We start from the raw sequence: 9,575 nt of genomic DNA on the forward strand, positions 1-9,575 counted from the left end.
AGAATAAATGCAGTTAAAAATGTTATAATCTTAAGAACATTTCTATAGCTTTTCCATTGCCTAGTTTTTTCTTTTTTATGTCTTAGAGCTTTTTATATATTATATATTTTTCTTTTTTATGTTTTAGAGCTTTTTATATGTTATATATTTTTATATATTAAGGAGATTATCCTTAATATCCTGTGATATAAGATGCAAATATTTTCCTCCTAGGCAATCATTTGTCTTTTGATTTTGTTTGTGGTATTTTTGCCATCAAAGTTTGTTTAATTTTTGCTTCAGATTCTATTTGGTCACATTTTACTTATTGCTTCTGGAATTCGAGTCATAATTACAATAGACTCGCTTATACCTATTTAATATAATAATGAATACAAGCAGGCTAAATAAACATTGAGCATTTTACTTTGACTGGAGTATGACCAGTACAGGGCTGGTCATTCACTATTAACTGTGTCATTTGTTTGTCTCTATCCAGTGGGATCCCCAGACACCTAACTGATTCAAATTCACTAAATGGCTAACAACACTAAAATATGGCAGCTATGTACCCCTTAACACTTGTATTCAGACAGAAAAAAATAAGAAAGAATCCTCTCACTAGCTAAGGTGTCCAGTGGTCTGGCCTACAGAAGTGTCTCCCTGTCTAAGGGAAACAGGATACTTCAATCTCACTCTCAATAAATCTATGGACCAGGGCTCAACAAACCTGCCCTTTCAGAGGCTGAAGATCCTGAGTAATTCCCCTATATGTATCTGCATTCTCTTTTCTTGCCTTGGGTTTAGAGAATTACACTTCTATTTTGCCAATTTTTTTTTTTTTTTTACAAAAAGAATTATTACTCTTGGAAAATTTTAAGGATATGTGACTAGTTATAGCAGAGGGTCCCAAACATTCACATAGTTCTCTTAATGATAGAGTAACTTTTGTTTTTTGTTTGTTTGCTTTTTATGGCATCCTTTCATCAAAAGAAATACATAACAGCTTCATTTATTGTTACATCAAAATAACTTAAGTATTTTTGTACTGACAACTTAGTAGCCATTTGAAAACACTGAAACATATACATTGGAAGAAAATATTTTTATTTTATTATTTAAATAACCACAATTACTAATAATATGTATATGACTGTTTGACACTGCACAGCGTCTCAGCTCTTGAAATCAGATTGGTCATCACCGTCTTCATTTCTTGTTTCACATGGATTTTCCCACGGTGACTGTCCTGGCATTTCATCACAGCAACCACTAAATCCCAAGCTGCACAAAGTTGTAGACTAATAGAAAATAATGTAGTGCCACCAAAGGTTGGGACTGTGGACTACCTTGAGCTGGTAATTTGCATCATGTCTGACAGTTGTCACGTATCACTCACTGTTTCCCTGAAATTTTTTAAATATCCCCTGGTACCGCTGTGTGTTCACTGCAGTCCCTCTGGGATCTTCAGCACAGAGAATACAAACTGTGGTGATAAGATTCGTGTTTTTATAGACAAATGTGACCTATTAATGACCTCTTTAATGGAACAGTAAATTCTCACAAACAGGTATTTTACTAAATGAATGAAAATAACCACATGTGGTACACTTTGTTTTCTATTCTCTTCTCACTAATTTATTAATTCAATTATTCAATAGATATCTATTAAGCAAATGATATGTCAGGGGCATGTCTCAAATAAATGAAAATTTATTTTCACACAAAAACCTGTACACCAATGTTCCTAGCAGTTGTATTCATAGTCGCAAAACACTGGAAACAATTTAGATACCCTTTTTTTCTTGAATGAATATCTAAACGAACTATAGTAATCTATACCATGGGATACTATTTAGCAAGAAAAAGAGCAAATTATTGCTTCATTGGGCTTCATTGGAACATTCTGAATGAATCTCCATGGAGTTATGCTGAGTAAAAAGAGCCAATCCCAAAAGGTAATATGCTATACTATTCCATTTATATAACACCCTTGAAATGAAAAAGTGGAAACAGAGAGTAAATTAGTGGTTACCAGGGTTTAAAAGGGGATGGGGACCGAAGGGAAGTAGATGTAGCTCTTAAAAGATCATTATTATGGATCACTGTGCTGATGAAAATGTTCTGTGTCTTGACTATATCAATGGCAATATCTTGGTTTTAGTTTTGCAAGATGTTACCATTGGGGAAAATTGGGTGAAAAGTACATAGAATCTCTTTGTGTTGTTCCTTACAACTGTGTATGAATTTACAATTACCTCTAAATGATTTTTAATGTAACAAAAACTACCTAAAAACCAACCAATGACTACTTTAATAAATTAAGTAGATAAGACCATTTTCAATGACCCGTAAATCAAACCCATAAAGAAAAAACAACCCAAGGATGGGTCTGCCTTTATGAAAAGGATCTGTGCTACAAAAAAAAACTAGCTGAGCAAAAACAAAAGACCAAAAAAAAATCAAATTTAAATAAATAGGTATCTTTCCACCCTTCTGAGGAAAAATGTTTCAGAGATTTGTTAACATTCAGTCATGACGGTTTTCTTAGAAAAGAAATAATATCATTTACTTCCTATGATGAAGTAAATTGATATATTTCCAGGGACAATTTAGCAATAAATACTGTTTTAATATGTTTATTCTTTGTCACAATTCCTAATATATTATTTTGTCCCATAGAAATACTGATATGAGATTGCAACAGTTTATCTTAAAAGATATCAATTACTGTACTCTTTGCAATATTAGCAAAGTGGAATCAAGTCAACAATCCATCATCTGATATGAGTTAAATCAATTGTGGTATATCAATACAATGCACTGATAGTCAGCAATTAAAATAACAAAGTAAATCTATATACCTACAGTATATATATAACATATATGCCTATCACACATACCTACAGTATATGTATATATACAGTACACATACACAGATTTATACAAAGTTTTCTATAGTATGTATACACATTCCTTAGCAAGAGCTATGGTGTTAATTTTATATATAATATAATATATAATTTATTATATAATATATAATTTATTATATAATATAATTATATTAATTATTAAATGTTAATGTTTAATAATTAATGTAAATGTAATATTATATTAATATATTAAAGGTTAACATACAAGATAGAATATAATATATATTAGTTTATATAACTTATTTATAAATTTTATATTTTTATACAATGTATACATATGCTATGAAAAACTTTAGAAAAATTAACCACAATGGCTATCACCAAGGAATATATTAGATGAGACTTTAATTTTTTATGTTTAACATTTTCGTCTTGTTTGCATTTTATATTATTTCATGAATTTTCTTAAAGCCACCTGTCTTCAATAGTACTTCCACTGCCCCCAACTTCTGACTGAAATATACTTAAAACTTAGGTACTGGATTTGCTTCACTTGATATAACTTTTAAGTCATTTTCTAAAATCAACGACATTTTCAGATCTACTTATCTGATGCTTTTTAACTATTTCTGAAATGACAAAAGATAACATAGTATAGGGTTATAGCTGAAGCAGCATGCTTAAAATATAGTTTTATTCTAATTATTCATAGGCATCGCCCTTTCCTTTCTACAACGGCATCCTTTTTATTTACATTTTAAATAACATTTTAAATTGTCCAAATAAGTCATTAAGTAACTCTCTTAATAGACTGTCTGGGAAATTTTGCCATATCCATTCTTTGACTATATCGTGGTACAATTGATGGTGGCAGCCGCTCCAGTTCGCCTGCTATCATCCCGGCTGCAGCAAGGAGGCGCCACCGGGCCTTCATGCTACACAACAGGCAGGAGCCCTGCCCTCCTGGGTGGGGCTGCAACTGCCCAAACTGTGGCTGCAGACTCAGGCATCCCTGCACTCTTGGGGGCCTGGGAAGGCCGCCGACTCTGCTCTCGCAGGCTTGGAAATGCCGGCCCCTGCTGTCTGGCTTCTCCCTGCTGTTGGCACCTGCTCCAATCTGGGAGCAAAGTCAGGCCAAGCCCAGGCACCATGAACAGTGGGAGGCAGACAGAATTCCAAGTGAAAGGGAGTGAGTTTCTGGTAAGGTCCCTCCTTCGAGCATTCAGCCAGCACATAGGCCTGAGATTCTATCAGCAGCAAAATCAGCACTTCTGATTTGATGCCCAAATTCACCCTAGTTCCATTATGACTGGGGGCATATAAAATGCCATTAATACAGAACCAAAAATTAAAATTACAAATAAGTGTTATATGGGTTTTAGGCTAGTTGAGATGCTAGTGAGCTGGAATGGACCCAGAGACCAAAACATAATTATAGGGATTTAGCAGCAACAGCCTTTTCCATTTATTAATCCCTAACACTCATATGGAGCTGTCATGCCATCCCCCACCTCCAACACCCACATGCTAACTTAGGACAATGGATGATGGCAGAGACCTTGTTCTCTGCTAAAGTGCTGTGGTTAGTGGAGAGTCCAGGCCTCAAAAATAGCTTTGCCATCATACCATATCATTATAATTTCTTACTAGATAGAAATAGTTGGTTTAAACAGGACAGTCTTAGGCTTTGCCTAAAAGTTTAGTTACTAGAACGCAAGAAAGTTAATGTAGGTCTTTCTCGATCCAGCTTTTCCTAGTGACTGTTAGCCAGAAAAATAGAGGCTGAACAAACATTTTAACTCTTTCTTTCTCTTTCCTTTATCTATCTGATGTGCCAACTCAGTCTTGCCTAAAAAATAATAACTGCTCATCTTAGATCTGACTCATGGATGGGTCAAAATAAACTTGCTAGTTTTAGGAGATACTCACAGAGAGTTGGATGGTGCCATTGCCAATTTTTTTACTTGTTATTATTCTTCTAGTGTTTAAACATGAAGCTATATTAGAACAGAAAGAATTCAAAGCTTGAGTGTCATTTTTGGCTTTTTGAGTTCATATCTTCTAAAAAATGGGCCTCTATAAGTTTCAAAGGATAAAGTGGGTAGGGGTATTGTATAAAGAGCTCTACCAGCCAGGCACGGTGGCTCACACCTGTAATCCCAGCACTTTGGGAGGCCCAGGCGGACGGATCACAAGGTCAGGAATTCAAGACCAGCCTGACCAACATGATGAAACCCCGTCTCTACTAAAAATACAAAAAGTAGCCAGGCATGGTGGTGCATGCCTATCCCAGCTACTTGGGAGGCTGAGGCAGGAGAATCGCTTGAACCTGGGAGACGGAGGTTGCAGTGAGCTGAAATCAGGCTTCTGTACTCCAGCCTGGGTGACAGAACAAGACCCTGTATCCAAAAAAAAAAAAAAAAAAGAGCTCTACCTTCTATGCTGTTACTGCACATCTATCCAAACAGGATGTCATGAGCTGCCTTCCCTGCAGATGGCACTGTTTAATGGGTTTAGAAGAAGGAAGCCACAGGGCCCTTTGGAGGGGAAAAAAAAGTCTGGGGTGAATTTGTATTCACTCACCTAACAAATATTTGAGCATCTCCTCCCATTTTTCATTGAATCTAAGGTTTAACTATACCACTATTTTTCATACAAAGATTAAGGAAACTTTATATCTTTAAGATTAAAGAAGCTACCAATGAATCAGGCACACTTTACTACTTAGTCTTCGAATCATTTTATAAAAATTGAAAGAGCTCTTATGGACATTTTTAATCATATCACTCTTGTGCTGCATACAAAAGCAAGTATAAACAAAATGTATTGGTTAAAGTAATCCTAAAATCTTCTTACAGTGAGTCTCACTCTTCTAAATCACTTCTTGGATCACAGTCATCAATGTTCCTGTTTCCCCACAAACATCTCTCTCTTTGAGCCGTCACCACCATTGGTGATTCAATATCTCTTAAAAGAATGCTTCATTCTTATCTCCAGGTTGTATGCCAACTGGTGGTACTTGTTTCTCAAATTTTCAAGCCAGCACTCTCTGACCTTACCAAGAGGTGCCAACAGAAAGTTTCAGATCAAGTTCTCCATGTGCAAATGATGACAGCTACAGCATTCCTGTCCACTGACCAATCATTATATATAGCTGATTACAAACTTTCTAGAATTCTGATTTTTTTTTACTGGTAAAAAAACTGTCCATGTTAGAATAAATGAAATATATCATGTGCCAGTTCTGTTCTATGCACTGGAAATCTCATGTAGGTGACATTATAATGAAAGAATACAGACAATAAAAAATAAGCAAATTATATATCACATTAGATGGTGATAAATGCTATGAAAGAATAAGGCAGGTAAAAAGTTTAATGTAGTACAGAGGATAGGATTTTAAGTAATTTTTTGAATAAGGGAAGGCCTCATTTAAGCAGAGTTCTTTAGTTGTCAAGGGAACTGATCATAGAGGAAAAGGGTTTGGTTGTGTCCCCACCCAGATCTCATCTTAAACTGTAATTCCCACAATTCCCACATGTTGTGGGAGGAACCTGGTGAGAGGTAAGTGAATCATGGGGGCAGGTCTTTCCTGTGCTGTTCTCATGACAGTGAATAAGTCTCACGAGATTTGATGGTTTTAAAACTGGGAGTTTCCCTGCACAAGCTCTCTTCTCTTGCCTGCCACCATGTGAGACCTGCCTTTCACTTTCCACAAAGATTGTGAGGCCTCCCCAACCACGTAAAACTGTAAGTCTATTAAACCTCTTTCTTTTGTACATGACCCAGTCTTGGGGTATGTCTTTATCAGCAGCATGAAAATGGACTAAACAGTAAATTGGTGCCAGTAGAGTGGGGCACTGCTGAAAAGATACCTGAAAACATGGAAGCAACTTTGGAACTGGGCAACAGTCAGAGGTTGGAACAATTTGGAGGGCTTGGAAGAAGACAGGAAAATGTGGGAATGTTTGGAACCCCCTAGAGACTTGCTGAATGGCTTTGACCAAAATACTGATAATGATATGGACAAGGAATTCCAGGCTGAGGTGATCTCAGATGGAGATGAGGAACTTGTTGAGAACTGGAGCAAAGGTGACTCAACATTTTAGCAAAGAGACTGGTAGCATTTTGCCCCTGCCCTAGAGATTTGTGGAACTTTGAACTTGAAAGAGATGATTTAGGGTATCTGGCAGAAGAAATTTCTAAGCAGCAAACCATGCAAGAGATGACTTCCATACTGTTAAAAGCATTCAGTTTTATAACGGAAGCACAGCATAAAAGTTTGGAAAATTTGCAGCGTTACAATGTGATAGAAAAGAAAATCCCATTTTCTGAGGAGAAATTCAAGCTGGCTGCAGAAATATGCATAATTAATGAGAAGCCAAACATTAATCCCCAAGACAATGGGGAAAATGTCTCCAGGGCACATCAGAGGTCTTCACAGCAGCCCCTTCCATCACAGGCCCTGTGGCCTAGGAGGGAAAAGTGGTTTTGTAGGCTGCGGGCCCCAGGTCCCTGTGCTGTGTGCAATGTAGGGACTTGGTGCCCTGCATCCCAGCCACTTCAGCCATGGCTGAATGCAGAGTCTGAGCAATGGCTTCAGAGGATGCAAGCCCCAAGCCTTGGCAGCTTCCTTGTGGTGTTGAGCCTGTGAGTGCACAGAAGTCAAGAACTGGGATTTGGAAACTTCCACCTAGATTTCAGAAAATGTATGGAAACACCTAGTTACCCAGGCAGAAGTTTGCCCCAGGGGCAGGGCCTTCATAGAGAACATCTGCTAGGGCAGTACAGAAGGGAAACGTGGGGTCAGAGCCCCCACACAGAGTCCCTACTGGGGCACCACCTAGTGGAGCTGTGAGAAGAAGGCCACAGTCCTCCAGATCCCAGAATGTTGGATCCACCAACAGCTCGCACTGTGTACCTGGAAAAGCCACAGACACTCAACGCCAGCCCATGAAAGCAGCCAGGAGGGAGGCTGTACCCTGCAAAGCCACAGAGGCAGAGTTGCCCAGCACTGTGGGAGCCCACCTCTTGCATCAGTGTGACCTGGATGTGAGACATAGAGTCAGAGGAGATCATTTTGGAGCTTTAAGATTTGACTGCCCTGCTGGATTCTGGACTTGCATGGGGCCTATAGCTCCTCTGTTTTGGCCAATTTCTCCCATTTGGAATGGCTGTATTTACCCAATGCCTGTACCCCCATTGTATGTAGGAAGTAACTAACATGCTTTAGATTTTACAGGCTTATAGGCAGAGGGGGCTTGCCTTGTCTCAAATGAGACTTTGGACTGTGGATTTTTGAGTTAATACTGACTTTGGGGGACTGTAGGGAAGGCATGCTTGGTTTTGAAATGTGAGGACATGAGATTTGGGAGGGCCCAGGGATGGAATGATATGGTTTGGCTGTGTCCCCACCCAAATCTTGTCTTGAATTGTAACTCCCACAATTCCCAAGTGTCATGGGGAGGAACCTGGTGGGAGGTAAGTGAATCATGGGGGAGAGTCTTTCCCATGCTGTTCTCATTATAGTAAATAAGGCTCATGAAATCTGATGGTTTTAGAAACAGCAGTTTCCCACACAAACTCTCTTGTCTGCTGCCATGTGAGACGTGCCTTTCACATTCTGCCATGATTGTGAGGCCTCCCCACACACGTGGAACTGTCATTCTATTAAACCTCTTTCTTTTGTAAATTGCCCAGTCTCAGGTATGTATTTATCAGCAACATGAAAACAGACTAACACAGAGGCCAAGGAGAATTCCAGGCAGAAGGAACATCAGATGTAAAGGTCCTAAGGCAGGAGCATGCATTCAATGAATGGCAAGAACATCAGGTAGCTACAGCTGAATGAGGAGGATGGAGCAGCAAGGTAGATAAGGGCTGGCATTTTCTAGCCCTCTTCCCTGGGAGACGAGACAGAGTGCTAGGGCCTTAAGGGCCATAATAAAGACTGTATGACTTTTACTGTGAGCCGGATAGATACAATGAGGGGTCTTCCGCAGAGGATGCCACAATCTAACTTGGTGTTATAGACTGAATTGAGTCTCCCAAAAAGATATATTGAAGACCTAACCCCTAGTACTTTAGAATATGACCTTGTTTGGAAATAGGGTCATTGCCTATGTGGTTAGTTAAGATGAGGTCATGCAGGAGTAGGGTGGGACTTTAATCCAATGTAACTGATGCCCTTATAAGAAGAAGGAAAACAGCCATGTGAAGACACAAACACACAATGAGTAAAGGGTTAACAAGTAGTAAGATACAACATGAATGGTTGGCAAAGAATATAATGTTTTGTGTTACATGTACTTTGAAGGACCATCATAGACTCACAAAGCTCCTTAGAGAAACAGAAACTTCAAGGCAGACAATAAAGCTAATACTCCCAGAGTCTGCCTGGGTGTGAGGGGAAGTTCAGGGCTTAGCAACCAAAACAGCTGTCCTGCAGTCAGCAAGTATTTTGGAACTAGTGTGCAAAAGAGAAGTAACATGTATTGAGCAGCTACCATATGACAGTCATTTTGCTTCATTTATTTTATTATCAAAGATCAAATATTGATGACTCTTTCCTATTACTATTGCTTTTTAAATGTTTTAATAACCAATATTAAAAAGCAGGAAATTTTATACCAAACTTCTGCATTCTTTTGAAAATTAGAAGATGTGCATTTGTGCTTTGGCTAAATATGGACTGTACCCTCAAAAAAATGGTTTAGGTTTTCC

This window comes from Chlorocebus sabaeus, chromosome 1 (genome assembly GCF_047675955.1).
Source record: "Chlorocebus sabaeus isolate Y175 chromosome 1, mChlSab1.0.hap1, whole genome shotgun sequence".
Classification (NCBI taxonomy): domain Eukaryota; kingdom Metazoa; phylum Chordata; class Mammalia; order Primates; family Cercopithecidae; genus Chlorocebus; species Chlorocebus sabaeus.